A 15,170-nucleotide genomic window follows, 5' to 3' on the forward strand; every position below is an offset into this window, starting at 1 on the left:
TTAATGTTTTTTAAAGGATATATTTTTTAAGATTTTATTTATTCATGAGCTACACACACAGAGAGAAAGAGAGGCAGAGATACAGGCAGAGGGAGAAGCAGGCTCCGTGCGGGGAGCCCGACGCGGAACTCGATCTCGGGACCCCAGGACCACACCCTGGGCTGAAGGCAGGTGCTAAACCACTGAGCCACCCAGGGATCCCCATAGTCATTAATGTTTTTATGCCTCAATCTTATGCCTTGAGTCTCTTTGTCATAGTAAGAGAAAAACAGACTTGAACACTCACAAAATATATGCTGTTGTTTTTTATGCTAAATGGTTAGTTGTATTGTACCATCTGTCGTACATTATTTCTTGATATTTTTTTCCATTTGTGGACTACCTCTACAGAATTTGTTTTGTGATGTTCTTTTCCCATCTCTACATACTGTGAAGACTACTCTCAGTCAACTACTTAATTTTTGCCCTTAGAAAATTTTCAGATTGATTACATTCATATCTAATTTAATTATTTAACATTTGATTTCTGATACTTTGTTCTTATTCCTTCAATATTTCTGTTTTGATTTTTATTTCTTTAGACTATCACCTCATTTAAATGGCAAGTCACGCAGCCTATTTCATTGCATATCCTTTGATCACGCAAAAATAATCTCATCTTTGGGTGCCTGGCTGGCTCAGTCAGTGGAACATGCAACTCTTGATGTCAGAGTTGTGAGTTTGGGCTCTGAGTTGGGTGTGAAGATTACTTAAAAATAAAATCTTAAAAAAATAATAATAATTTCATCCTCGTCTTAATGGTGTCTGGTGGCACTAACTGCTATCGGTAAATCTGTTTTAATGATAATTTTAATGGGAGGTGAAGTGCAAAAGGAATGAACATTACTCAGTGTTCATACTTAAGTACCTACTATTGCAGCATTTTGCATTCTCATTTAATCTTCTCTTCAGCCCGTTTCACAGACAACTAAACTGTGGCTTAGAAAGTTCAGCTACTTCTCTCAGAAAGACTATTAAGAGAACTGAGGTTTGAACTCTTGTACGTATGATTCTGGAACCCATGCTTCCTTTATCTTCCAGCCTACTAACAATAAATAGCATAGAACAGTATTCATCTTAGGAACTAAAATTGCACAAATTGATTTCCTTTCATAAATTATTTCTCCTGTCTCTGCCTTAAATAATTGAAATCTGAATGATATGTGCCCGTTATGTATGAGAAAGATTTCAATGAACAAAGATTAGATAAAAACTAATGATTAGATCAGCCTACTAACCGCTTACCATTTATTACTTTTCTAAATTTTATTGTTGAAGGCACTCTAACCCTTTTCCAGTTAAGCCCTGGCCAGTGAGCACAGTGCTCTGTTCCTTTTTCTCTTTACACTTGGAAATGTGAAATAGTGAGCCAGTTCATTCACCATAACAATCAAGGATATAGACATGAATGAGAAAATCTTAGGGCCCTGTCACTTCAGAAGCAGTCTAACCACAGTGAAACGGTATACTTGTAGTTACCAAAATGATCTGTAATGGTTGTCCTAAGGTGCTAATTTTCCTAAAAATTATCAACTTAGATTTCTATCAATTGTACAATCAGTGTCTTACTTTATAAATACATAGATTCTAAAATACTCACACCTTGTATCGACTTTATAATTTCAGATGTGTTACACAGAAGAATGTTTGTTTGCATCATAGCCCCCCTTTTTTTTTTATCAGTTCCTTAAATATAATAAATGTAGTTACAACCAGTAACTTGCCTGGTGCTAATATATTTTAAATTGTTCAATACCAGGATTTTACTGAGAGCTATCATATAGCCTTGCTAAAGTGCGTACAGGTTTTTTCCATCTTGCATATATGTTCACACTGTTATTTAAAAACAAGCTACTCTTTTAATTATACATACTTATATTATGAGCCATGAATTAAAAGGAACAGTTTAGAGTAGAAGAAACATTGGAACAAGAATAGAAAGGCCTAGGGCAGCCCCCGGACCGGTTTAGTGCCGCCTGCAGCCCAAGGTGGGATTTTGGAGACCTGGGATCGAGTCCCACTTCGGCTCCCTGCATGGAGCCTGCCTCTCCCTCTGCCTGTGTCTCTGCCTGTCTCCCTCTCTCTCTGTGTGTCGCTCATGAATAAATAAATAAATAAATAAATAAATAAATAAATAAATAAATAAGAATAGGAAGGCCTCCATTCCAAACCCAGGTCTTTCTTGGGGGGCCGGGGGGGAGGAAATAGTAGTAAAATTTTCTTATCCACTTAGGTATTTAAAAAAATTTTTTAACCTATTGAGATATAATTGACGTATAGGACATTGTGGAAATTTAAGATGTACAACATAATGATTTTATATAATGTATAGATAGTAAAATGATTACCACAGTGAAGTTAGTTAACATATCCATAATCTCACATATAGTTTTTTTAAATTATTACTATTTTATGAGAATTTTTAAGATTTACTCTTTTAGTAAAACTTTCTCTTATACTCTTTTAGCAACTTTCAAATATACAATACAATATTGTAGCTATAGTCACCATTCTATACATTACATCCCAGAACTTAATCAGCTTATAACTGGAAGTTTGTTATCCTTTGACTGTCTTCATCCATTTCCCCTCCCAATTTTTACCCCAGCAACCACCAATCTCCTTTCTATGACTTTGGAATTCTCTTTATTTCTCAAATATGTGGTTCATAAAGCTTTTGTCTTTCTAATTTATTTCACTTTACATAAAGCCCCAAAGTTTTATCCATATTGTCACAAATGTCAGGATTTCCTTTTTTTTTAATAGTAAATAATATTCCATTTTATATATATATATAAATACAGTTAACATGGAGGTTAATCGTACTGACCACTGTGCAGTTCCAATTCCATATATAATTTTAAATCCCCTAAAACTTAATTACCAATTGCCTACTGTTGACCAGAAGCCTTACCAATTACAGAAAAAAAAATTAATACGTATTTTATATCTTATATATTACATACTTTATCCTCAAATCTAGAGAAAAGAAAGTGTTACTAAGAAAATACATTTTTAGTATTTGCATCAAAAAAAAATTTTTGCATCTAAGTGAACCCATTCAGTTCAGACCCAATGTGTTGTTTAAGGGTCAACTGTGTATCACATTTTCTTTATCCATATATCTGTTGATGGACATAAATGTATTTCCATGTGTTGGCTATTCTAAGTCATGCTGCAGTGAACATGAGGCCCCAGTTATCTATTCAACATAGTGATTTAATTTCATTCTGATAAATATGCAGGAGTGGAATTGCTGGATCACATAGTAGTTCTATTTTTAAACTTTTGAGGAACTTCCATCCTGTTTTTCCATAGTGGCTGCGCCAATTTACGTTCCCATCAGTATTAGTTCCCTCTTCTCCACATCCTTGCCAGCACTTATTATCTCTGTTCTTTTTGATAATAGCCATTCTAACAGGTTTGAGGCATTATGTTATTGTGATTTTGGTTTGCGTTAGTGATGTTGGCATCTTTTTATTGGCCATTTGAATATCTTCTTTGGAAAAATGTATATTCAGGTACTTTGCCCATTTTTTGATCAAATCATTTGGGTTCTTTGCTGTTAAGATGTTATGAATTTCTTTTATCTTTTGGATATTAACTGCTTGGTAGATAATGGTTTGTAAAACGTTCTCCCATTCTGTAGCTTGCTTTTTCATTTTGATGGCAATCTCCTTTGCTGTATGGAAGTTGTGCAGTTTGATGTAGTCCCACTGTTTATATTTGTTTTTGGTGCTTGTGCTTTTGTTGTCATACCCATGAGATCATTGCCAAGACCAATGTCAAGAAGCTTTTTCCCTGTTTTTTCTTCTAGGAGTTCCTTGGTTTCAGGTCTTACGTCCAAGTCTTTCTTTGATCCTTAATGAGTTAATTTTTTAGTAGTGTAAGATAGGGGGCCAATATCAGTCTTTTGCTTGTAAATACCCAGTTATCCCAACACCATTTATTAAAGAGACTGTCTTTTACCTATTGAGTATTCTTGACCTCCTTGTCAAATATTAGTTGACTGTACATGGGTAGGTTTGTTCCTAGGCTCTCAGTTCTGTTCCAAAAGTCTGTGTTTCTGCCAGCTCCATACTGTTTGGATTGCTATAGCTTGGTAGTATAGTTTGAAATCAGGAAGCATGATACTTCTAGCTTGTTCTTTTTTCTTAGGATTGCTTTGACTATTCAAAGTCTTTTTGATTCCATACAAATTTTAGGATTCATTTTTCTATTTCTGTAAAAAAATGCCATTAGAATCTTGATAGGGATTGCATCATCTCTGGATTGCTTTGGGTGGCATAACACCTTAGTAATATCAATTCTCCCAATCCATAAACTTAGGATATCTTCCCATTTGTTTATGTCTTCTTCAGTTTTGTTCATCAGTGTCTTCGGGCGCATCAGGGTTCTTTTCAGAGTACAGATTTTTCACTTAATTAAGTTTATTCCTAATTTTATTCTTTTTGATGTTGTAAAAGGAATTGTTAATTTCTTTTTCAGATGATTTAGTGTTCTTGTATAGAAATACAGCTGTTTTTTGTATTTTGATTTTATATCCTGCAACTTTCCTGAATTCATTTATTAGTTTTTTTAACAAAGTTTTTAGGATTTTTTTTAAGTATAAGATTATGTCTTCTGTGAATAGAGACTATTTTACTTCTTCCACTCTGACTTGGATGTATTTTATTTTATTTTATTTTATTTTATTTTATTTTATTTTATTTTATTTATTTTATTTTATTTATTTTATTTCCCGATTGCTTTAGCTAAGACTTCCAGTACTGTGTTTAATAGGAATGGTGAGAATGATTGCCCCGATTTTGTTCCTGATTTTTTTTTAATCTTTTTGTTTTGTTTTGTATTCATTCATAGAGACACAGAGAGAGAGGGAGGCAGAGGCACAGGCAGAGGGAGACGCAGGCTCCATGCAGGGAGCCTGACGTGGGACTCATCCAGGGTCCCCAGGATCACACCCTAGGCTGCAGGCGGCGCTAAACCACTACGCCACCGGGGCTGCCCTTGTTCCTGATTTTCTTTTTAATTTTTTTTTTAATTTTTATTTATTTATGATAGTCACAGAGAGAGAGAGAGAGAGAGAGAGAGAGGCAGAGACACAGACAGAGGGAGAAGCAGGCTCCATGCACCAGGAACCCGATGTGGGACTCGATCCCAGGTCTCCAGGATCGCGCCCTGGGCCAAAGGCAGGCGCCAAACTGCTGCGCCACCCAGGGATCCCCTGTTCCTGATTTTTTAAAGGAAAAGCTTTCAACCATTCACCATTCAGTGTGATGTTACATGTAGGTTTGTCATAGATGTTCTTTATTATATTGAGGTATGTTCCTTCTTTTTTTTTTTTTTTTTTTTTTGGTATGTTCCTTCTAACACCAAATTTGTTGAGAGTTATCATGAATGGAAATTGAATTTTGTCAAATGGTTTTTCTGCATGTCTTGAGATCATATGACTTGTATCTTTCACTCTATTAATATGTTATATCACACTGACTCATTTGTGTGTGTTGAATTGTCCTTGCATCACAGGGATTAATGCCTCTTGATAATAGTGTCAGATTTTTTAATATGCTGTTGAATTCATTGTGCTAGTAATTGGTTGAGAATGTTTACATCTATAGCATCAGTGGTAAAGGCCTGTGGTTTTCTTCTAGTGTCCTTATGTGACTTCACTATCAGAATTGCTGGCCTTGTAAAATGGGTTTGAAAGTGTTCCCTTCTCTTCAATTTTTTGTTAAGATTTTGAGAAGAATTGATGTTAATTTTTCTTTAAATGTCTGATAGACTTCACTAGTGAAACCATCTGGTCCTAAGCTTTTCTTTATTGGAATTTAACTTGATTTCATCCTTACTCACTATTAAGTCTGTGTAGATTTTCTTTCTTCATGATTCAATTTGGTAGGTTTATATTTTCTAGGGATTTATCCATTACTTCCAGCTTGTCCAGCTTGTTGGTATAGAATGTTCATGGTAGTCTCTTATGATGCTTTGAATTTCTGGAGTATTGGTTGTAATACCTCCTCTTTCATTTATAGTTTTATTTATTTGGTTCCTCTATTTTTTTTCCTTACTCTAGTTAAGGGTTTGTCAGTTTTCTCTTTCCAAAGAATCCACTCTTAGTTTTGTTGGTTTTTCTATTGTTTTCTTAATCTCTATTTCATTTATTTCTGCTTTCCTCTTTATTATTTCCTTCCTTTTTCTAACTTTGGCCTTACTTTGTTCTTTTTCTACTTCTTTGAAGTATAAAGTTACGTTGTTTGTATATTTTCTTGATAGATGAGTGTGCTTATGGCTATAAACTTTCCTCTTAGAACTGCTTTTGCTGCATTCTGTAACTTTTGAGATATTATATTTCCCTTTTCATTTGTCTTAAGATATTTTTTATTTCTCTTTTGCTTTCTTCTTTGATCCATTGGTTATTCAGGTGTGTGTTGCTTTAATTTCCATGGACTTGTGAATTTTCCATCTTTCTTCCTATTACTAATTTCTAGTTTCACCATTGTGGTCAGAAAAGGTACTTGATAAAATTTCTATCTTGAATTTGTTGAGACATTTCATTTCACTAACACATTATCTGTCATAGAAAGTTTTCAGTGTGTTCTTGAGAAAATGTGTATTCTGTTCTGTTGGATGAAATGTGTGTTGGGTCCATTTGCTTTATCGTATTGTTCAAGTCCACTGCTTCCTTATTGATTTTCTGTCTGGATGATCTATCCATTGTTGAGAATGGGATGTTAACAGTCCCCAACTATTTTTGTATTGCTGTTCATTTCTCCTTCTACTTCTGTTAGTATTTACATTATATATTTAAGTGCTTTTGATGTTGGATGCATAAATATTTACAGTAAATATGTAACTTCTTAATGGATTGGCCTTTTTATATTAATATAGTGAACTTCTTGGTCTGTTTAGACCATTTTTAGTTTAAAGTCTATTTTGTCTGATCTAAGTATTGCTACCCTGCTTTGTTTTTGTTACCGTTTACTTGAAATACCCTTTGCGGTCTCCCTTCGATCTCAATCTGTGTGTGTCCTTAAAGCTAAAGTGAATCTCTAATAGGCACCGTATTGTTGGATCTTGTTTCTTACTCTCTTCTCCCATTGTCTTTTGATTAGAGAATGTAATCCATTTATATTTAAATTAATTACTGATAGGTAAGGACATATTATTGCCATTTCAATATTTTTTTGACTGGTTTAAGGTTGTTTTTTTCTTCTCATCTTGCTATCTTCCTTTATGATTTGATGGCTTTTTGTATTGGTATGCTTTAATTCCTTTCTCATAATCTTATCAGATTTTTCCTCTGTGGTTACCATGAGTCTCACATAAAATATAACATCCTATCTTAAGCTGATGAAAATAATGTGACCAAAAGTTAAGGGAATGTATGGAAAGTATTACTGCTGTCTTTTATTTGATTGAAATGAAAAGTTTAAACTCTCTGGGGTGACTCACTGGCTCATTTGGAAGAGTGTCTAACTTGGTCTCATATGATTATGAGTTCAAGCCCCATGCTGGGTTTAGAGACTACTTAAATAAATGAAACTTTAAAAAATAAGAAAAGTTTAAACTCTGAAAAGCAAGGTGCAGTTATCACACCAGAACTGAAGAAAGCAGATACTCATCAAGAGAGCTTTTGAAATTTTGGTCATGCATGGAATAGAGAGGAAAAGAAGTCTACTCAAGAAGTCTACCCAAGAGTTCTGTTAATGGTTAGTCACATGTTCATGAAAGTGGCACAATGAGAATAATACAACAGCATGGTTCAGTGGACAGGCTCTGAAGTCAGGTACATCTGGGCTTAGGTCCTGCCTTTGTTCATTATGACCTCTGTGACTTTGGACACACTACTTGTTTTAAGGCTGTTTCTCTTCTATAAAATAATAATAGTCCCTACTCATGGAATTCAGTGATCTCATGCATTTAAAGCACTTAGTGTAGTAACTGGCACATAGAAGTACTCCGTAAATGATAACAGGGTTGCTGTTATTACTAGGCACAGTCCAGACTCTGAAATCACACAGATTTGGTTTTGAGTGCCCCATCTGCCCCCACACTGGCCAGGAAAGTACTTAACCTCTCTCAACCTCAGTTAATATAAAATAGAGTTAATATCTACCTCATACTGCTGCACTGAATATTAAATGAGCTGTAGTATATGGGAAGTACCTGGTTGTAGTTGGATTGGGTTGTGAAATCAACTTTTCCTTCTTAAAACCTGCTCACTTTGGGGCACCTGGGTGGCTCAGTGGTTGAGCATCTGCCTTCAGTTCAGATCATGATCCTGGGGTCCTGGCATCACATCCCACGTCAGGTCTCCTACAGGGAACCTGCTTCTCCTTCTGCCTATGTTTCTGCCTCTCTCTCTGTGTCTCTCATGAATAAATAAGTAAAATCTTTTTAAAAAGACAAAACTGCTCACTTTGATACTAGACTCTCTTTTTTAAAAATTTTTTTGAATATTTCTATACTTGAGTATTTGAGTCACATAGGCCTAGTCATCTTTGAAGGTCCTCCTGGAAGAGCACTGAAAGAATATATTTATTTAAATTTTCCTTAGTCCCTTTTTCCATTTTCTTTTTGTTGTTGTTGTTAATCTTTTTTGCTTTTAGATATTAATAAATTGTAATGCCTAAGGATTATAATTTTAACCTCTTAGCATAATTCTTCCAAGTGGTGAACTAAATCATTCACCCTAATCAATCAATCAGAGATTGATTGATCACCTATCATGTGCCTCGCACCTTGTAACAGCAGAGGGTTCATATTCTGTGATCCCTCCCCTTTAATCTATTTGAGCTCTGTTCAAGTAGGTTGAGCTGAACAGTTGGGTTTTGCTTTTCCTACTTTTTGTTCTTGAGCCTTAATCTCTGATTACTTTATAGAATCTCTTAAAGGACTTTCCAGTTTCACTGATAGCTATAATTTAACAAGCCTGTTGACATTTTGATTCTTTGACATTAAAATACCTCATTTTTGGGATCCCTGGGTGGCGCAGCAGTTTGGCGCCTGCCTTTGGCCCAGGGCGCGATCCTGGAGACCCCGGATCGAATCCCACATCGGGCTCCCGGTGCATGGAGCCTGCTTCTCCCTCTGCCTGTGTCTCTGCCTCTCTCTCTCTCTCTCTATCATAAATAAATAAAAATTAAAAAAAGAAAAAAAAAATAATAAAATACCTCATTTTTTTAAGTTCTTAATAATCAGCTACCTTTAAACCTTGCCTTTTTTCTTTTCATTCTATTTCTCATCAAACTGAACTTTGATTCAATTTCTCCTAAAAGTTTTATTAAGTAACTTTAAAAGACATAAGAATCTCTTTTTAGCCCTTCGTGTAGCTCTGATTTTTTTTCTTCCCTGTTCATCATAGCATCTTTTTGTAAAAAGCCAGTATAAGAGACATTGACTTTGAGAGTCTACAAATCTGATTCACATTCAGCAAATGACAAAAGCCGTATTTTGTTTTATCTGTTTGTCAAATGAAGATAATACTTGCCACCTAGTTTCAACAAGGAATGCTATAAAGATTCAATTTTGAATGTCTTGAATGCATGTACTCAGAGCTATTGAAATATCTCATTTTTATATGTTCCCAGTATACATACTGCTTTATTTTACAATAGTGAAATTTGATTTTTACTTTGTTACCTCACTATAAAGGTAACAAATACTTGTTATTTCTTTAAAATACAAATGGTCTTATTTATGATTAGTTTCCCAGTTTACAGACATTGATATTTCTGTGAAAAAAGCAGTATATCAGAGGCTTAGAGGTTGGACTCTGGAGCCATATTAGTTGGATTTGAATCAGGGCTTTGTTTATTATGTTATGTAAGTAAACTTGTGCAAGCAACTTCACTGCCTGGTGCCTCAATATACTTATCTGCAAAATATAGATTATTTTATTATTTATTTGTTTATTTGAGAGAGAGAGAGAGAGAGATAGGGAGAGAAAGAGATAGAGCATGAGCCGGAGGGCGAGGGAGAAACAGGCTCCCCGTTGAGACAGGCAGGAGCCTGATGCGGGGCTCCATCCCAGGACTCTGGGATCATGACCTGAGATGAAGGCAGACACTTAACTGACTGACTGAGCCACCCAGGTGCCCCAATATAGGTAATCTTAATACATCATAGAGTTTTGAGGAATAAATTAGTTAGCCTGTGTAAGTGCTTAGGACACTGCCTGGGACTCAAAAACATTAGCTATTGTTACTATTGACAAATAATAGATGTGTTTATCCCTTTAATATTTAAGTACCAGATGTTTTTTATAGTATTTTGGCTGTCTGTGAAAGACGACAGGCTTTCCCCTAACTGGAACTCCATTTTATTTTAAGTTTATTTATTAAAGTAGTCTCTGCACCCAATGTGGGGCTCTAACTCACAACTCTGAAATTTTAACTCCATTTTATCTATCTATAGAGAGGGAGAGAGCTCGACTGGGGAGGAGGAGGGGCAGAAGGAGGGGATAGAGAGAATCTTAAGCAGGCTCCACACCTAGCATGGGGCCTGATGCAGGGCTTGATCTCTTGACCCGAGCCAAAATCAAGAGTCAGCTGAGCCACCCAGGCTTCTAGAACTCCATTTTAAATTCAGAATGCACAGTTAGGTCTTCTGTGCCCTCCTGCCCCTCCACTGATTTCCCACATTGCAGTCTGATGGGTTTTATGTATAAATCATTTTTTTGTTATGAAAATATTATGCTTGTTGTGAAAATTAACATAATACTGAACAGCACAATATTCTCTCCTTTCTCATTTCTGCTTCCTAGGAAGAGTAAGTCTCTTCCATACTTTTATTTGATCATGTCCTCTATTAGTTTATAACCCCTTCCACAAGCTTTCTGTGACCCTCAGGATGCATTCCAACAGGGTCTGCGGGGTCCTCCTAGCCGCTGCACTCCTCTCGCTTCCGCTTTTTGGTAATTGCTGTTAGATTCTCAGGTAAAGAGTCACTTCTTCAAGGAGGTTCTTTCCTGACCTCCTAGATGGGTAAGTTTAATGTCCCCCCAGCCCTTGTACTTGTTCTACCATAGTGCTGCTATCTGGACCCGGGTGGGGGGGCGCTAGAATTGGCGAAGTGCTCTTGGCATTTAGTGGGCGGGGCTGAGGGGTTCTGGGTGGTCACCGGTAAGAATCATCTTAAGCCCTGAGTGACTTTTGATGGTCACATGGGTGAAAAAATGTCAGCTAGAGCCTAACATGATTTTACACATGCACATGGAATTTTTTGCAGGATTTTAATTAAATGTTGAGTTTTCCAGGAATAAAACTGCTATTGAAGGAAGAGTATGCCTTGTTTTGTTTGGAGTGGTTCACCATTTGGGGAAACCCTGTCAAGCAAGGCAACATTTTTCACATCAAAGTAACTTACTTTTATAGGTGGAAACAGCTGACTGCTCAGTAAATTTTTTTTTTAATGTAATTGAAATTAGAAGGGGAAGAAAAAGCTCTGAACCAAAGAGGGATAAAGCACTTTTCTCTTTCCTGGCAGAGTATATTCGTGTTCCTCTCCCCTCCTATCGCACCTTTTTCATATTCTTCATTCATAGACCGCGCATCTGTCTCTCTCATTAAAGGAGAGCTTAGTGGGGGCAAGAACAATATTTTACTTATCTTTGAATCTTTGTTGCTCATTGAGCACATGGTAGTTGCTCAGTTCAATATTCAGTTGAATTAATGGCAGCAGCAATAATATTTATTCAACAAATATTTATTGAATCAGACTCTGCTAGGCAAAGAAGGCAGAAAGACACTGTCTTCTCAGGGAACACGATATATTGCTAAGAGCTGGAAATAATTATAATATGATAGTTTCCGAAATGAAAATATCTATAAACTTTAGATTTGTAATGAAAAAAAAAAACATTTAAGTCTTGTAGGGATAAAAAAAAAAAAAAGTCTTGTGGGGATATCATGGAAGAAAAATAGTATCCAGTATCAAAAATGATGCCAAAGAAGACTCTCAATAAATATTTAGAAATTGAATCTATGAGCGTAGCTCTGAAGAGTGAGGAGTTTGCCAAAGGGTCACATGTAGAGAACCTTCCAGTCAGGAAATCCTATTCAGAGGCTCAGTCGGTATTGGTGGAGCATAAAGTTTGAGGTTAAATCACAAGAGCTGTTTCTAGAGGTGATGGACCAGGTCGTGAATGGCCTCTTCCTTGAAAAAGAAGTTAGATTGTATCTTGCAGGCAGTAGGAAACCAATAATGTGACAATTAAAACTACTACATTTCCAACCATACCATATGCCAGGCAGGTACAGCAGCTCTCCTACCACAGAGCTGATACGGTCTCATTTTATAGTCGAGAAACTGAAGCTCAGTGAGATGAATTAACTTGTCCAGGTTTTCATAGCTACCAAGTGGAAGAATTAGGACTTAAACTTAGGTTGGTTGAGTCCAGACCTCCCATCTGCTTTTTAAACAATATTACAACCCCTCCAACAGGGAAGAAACTAGATTTATTTTTACTTTTTTCAACTAGTGTCTTTACCTCACACGATTTTTAACTCTGGCAAATTCGAACTTTTTATGGACATGCAAAATCTTAACAGTTTGGAACTCTTCAGTTTGCTGAAGGCCCCAAATGGTACCGTACGGTAACTTAGCAGGCAACTTTTTATCCTGGTGTCATCTTCTATTCAGCGAGTTCACATTAACTGTCTTGGCTGATGAAATGCCTTTGGTTGAGGGGTGTTCACCATGGAATGCCATGGACCAACCAGCATGATTTGCATACTCTAAAAGAGAAAAACTTGAAGTACTACTTTCCTTTTTTGAAACATTTAGATCTGAGTCTTCCACATGTAAAAAGAATAGTAATTACTTCAAGAACATCCAGTGTCAATCTTGATATTCTATTTATTATAGATGTAGTTTACTATTTAAATAATGAGTCCCGCCTCGGAATTCTGGTGTTTTTGGTTAGCTTGCAGTACTTCAGATGTTATCTAAATAACCCTGTGGTCCCTCTGGCTACCCTAGCAGAAGATTCCTCCTAATTTTAATGGCTGTTAAAATGTGGTAAGTTCTGGAGAAGTGGGATGGTGCTGATTGCACAATGAGGATGTACTGAAATGCCATTAAACTGTACACTTGAAATGGTTAAAATGCTAAATTTTATATTATGTATATTTTACCACAGTAAGAAAAAAACGGCATTTAGAAGTTCAGAATGACCTGACATCTCTTAGCTAGCAGTTACCAAATATTTTTGAGAATCTGTTCCCAACAACCTGAGTGAGGTCTAAGGGAATGGTTTATCTTTGTTCTATCTATCCCATCATCATAGGCTAATCAAATTAAATGTTCTTAATACTAAACTTTGGGGAAAAAAATTCTACTTACTTGGGTCCAGGGATAGAAGTGTGATAATGATATTATGGGGCACTCCTCATCAGGACAGGTGTGTTGAAGATGTCTTTGGGACTGACCGCTATTGGCACCAACTTCACTTTATTCAAGAGGGCAGCTAAGGAGTTAAGTAGGTTATCCAGATGGCACTTCCACTGGTGTGATGTGCATGGTAGCAGCTCCAACTCGTAACTAAAGTTCAGATTTTTGGGTTCTCTCCTGTTAACCACCCATGTCCCCTACTCTTGTATTAGGAGCAATTAAATTTTTACCCATTAGAGTCACAAAAATTAAAAGAATATGCTGGCAAAGGAAACATTCATATTGTTGGTGAGTGTGAATTGCGTAACTGTTTTTAGAAAGTAATTTGGTAATAACTGTTAGAAAGTTTTAAGCGCGCATACTTTTGGCCTAATAATCCCACTGGGTTGCTACTACTTTGTAGACACATTAGTCACATTAGTGCAAGAATGTTTTTCTGTGACCTGTTCGTTGTGGTAAAAAAAAAAAAAAAAAAGAAAAGTGGAAGCATCCCAGAAGCCCATCAAGAAGTGGTTGAACAAACTATGTTTTATCCATTCTAATGATGGATATGCGACTATTGAAAAGTGATTTAAATACATATGTTAGCTGGGAATGATGGTCTATTATGTGTTTACAGGTTGTAGCATTAACAGAGTGTAGCTTATAGTATGATCTTAAACAAAACCAAACCAGAACTATATGTATGTTTGAGAATAGAGAAAGGTGTAGCAAGATTCTTATCAAATTTAAAACATTCTGTGATGGACATAAGCTTGGAGGTAGGATTGAATTAACTCTATGTGTACAACCATGTTGTTTGGTTTGTTACAACTTTTGTAATTTTAGACAAGTTTCCGAAGTACTAAGAGGGAATGAGAGATCTGTAATGATAGATATTAATAAGAGGGATTACTTTGGATAACTGAGAAGTGGTTACAGTGGAAACCTTGGTGTACTGGTAATGATTTGTATTTTGGTGCGGGCACTGGTTACAGAGGCATCTTCGGTTTGTGAAAATCCATTTAGTCGCATGCATATGATTTGTACAGGTTGTGTATATGTCAAGGTGTATTTAAATTCTGTCACAGCAGTACAAGAGAAGATTATCCTGTTTTTAAAAAACACTTTCAATAAATAATGATACCTGAAGTTGGGCAAAAAAACAGGACAATCCCATTATTATAAAATATAGTGTACATATGAGCACACAGAACGAAGAGTGGAATAAAAACGCTACAATATTAACAGATACGTCTAGCTAATTATTGGTGGGGGGGGGTGGTATTCACTTTGGGTCATTTAGGAAGTAAGAGGTGGTGAGCAAAGCTGCGTTACAGGGTATTACCCAGAAAACAAGGTGGAAGAAGGAGAGAGGAAAGGTTTAAAAATAAGGAAAGAAAGAAAAACAGTGCTAACTAGAGACATGCGGTAAGGTCAGGTAATTTTAACCCCTGCTAGGAAGTGCCTCCTACTAGGAAGGGACTAATTTCATCTGTCAAACCATCAGGTAGGAATAAAGCCATGTGTAATATCCTGTCTTTCATCATACTCAATTTGGTCTTTACAAATAATTCATGCTTGATACTGAAGTTGTGTTTTCAGCCACTAGTTCTATTGAAACTGTGTCATTGGTAGAATAGTTTGAACTGATTGTAGCCGACGCAGCTCTTCGTAGCCTGAGAAACCTGTGCTGGGCCCAGCCTTGGCTAATTAACGGTGGTAATTTGCTCCGATCTTTCTGAGCCCTGGTTGGCACA

The 15,170-nt window shown here is 36.2% G+C and overlaps 1 protein-coding gene across 3 annotated transcripts in view; it reads left to right on the forward strand.

The window, feature by feature from the left end:
* Positions 1-15,170, forward strand: part of TNPO1 (transportin 1) — a 96,875-nt gene that overhangs the window by 18,699 nt on the left and 63,006 nt on the right. The window lies entirely within an intron of this gene.

Source organism: Canis aureus, chromosome 5 (assembly GCF_053574225.1).
Source record: "Canis aureus isolate CA01 chromosome 5, VMU_Caureus_v.1.0, whole genome shotgun sequence".
In the NCBI taxonomy this organism is placed as follows: Eukaryota; Metazoa; Chordata; class Mammalia; order Carnivora; family Canidae; genus Canis; species Canis aureus.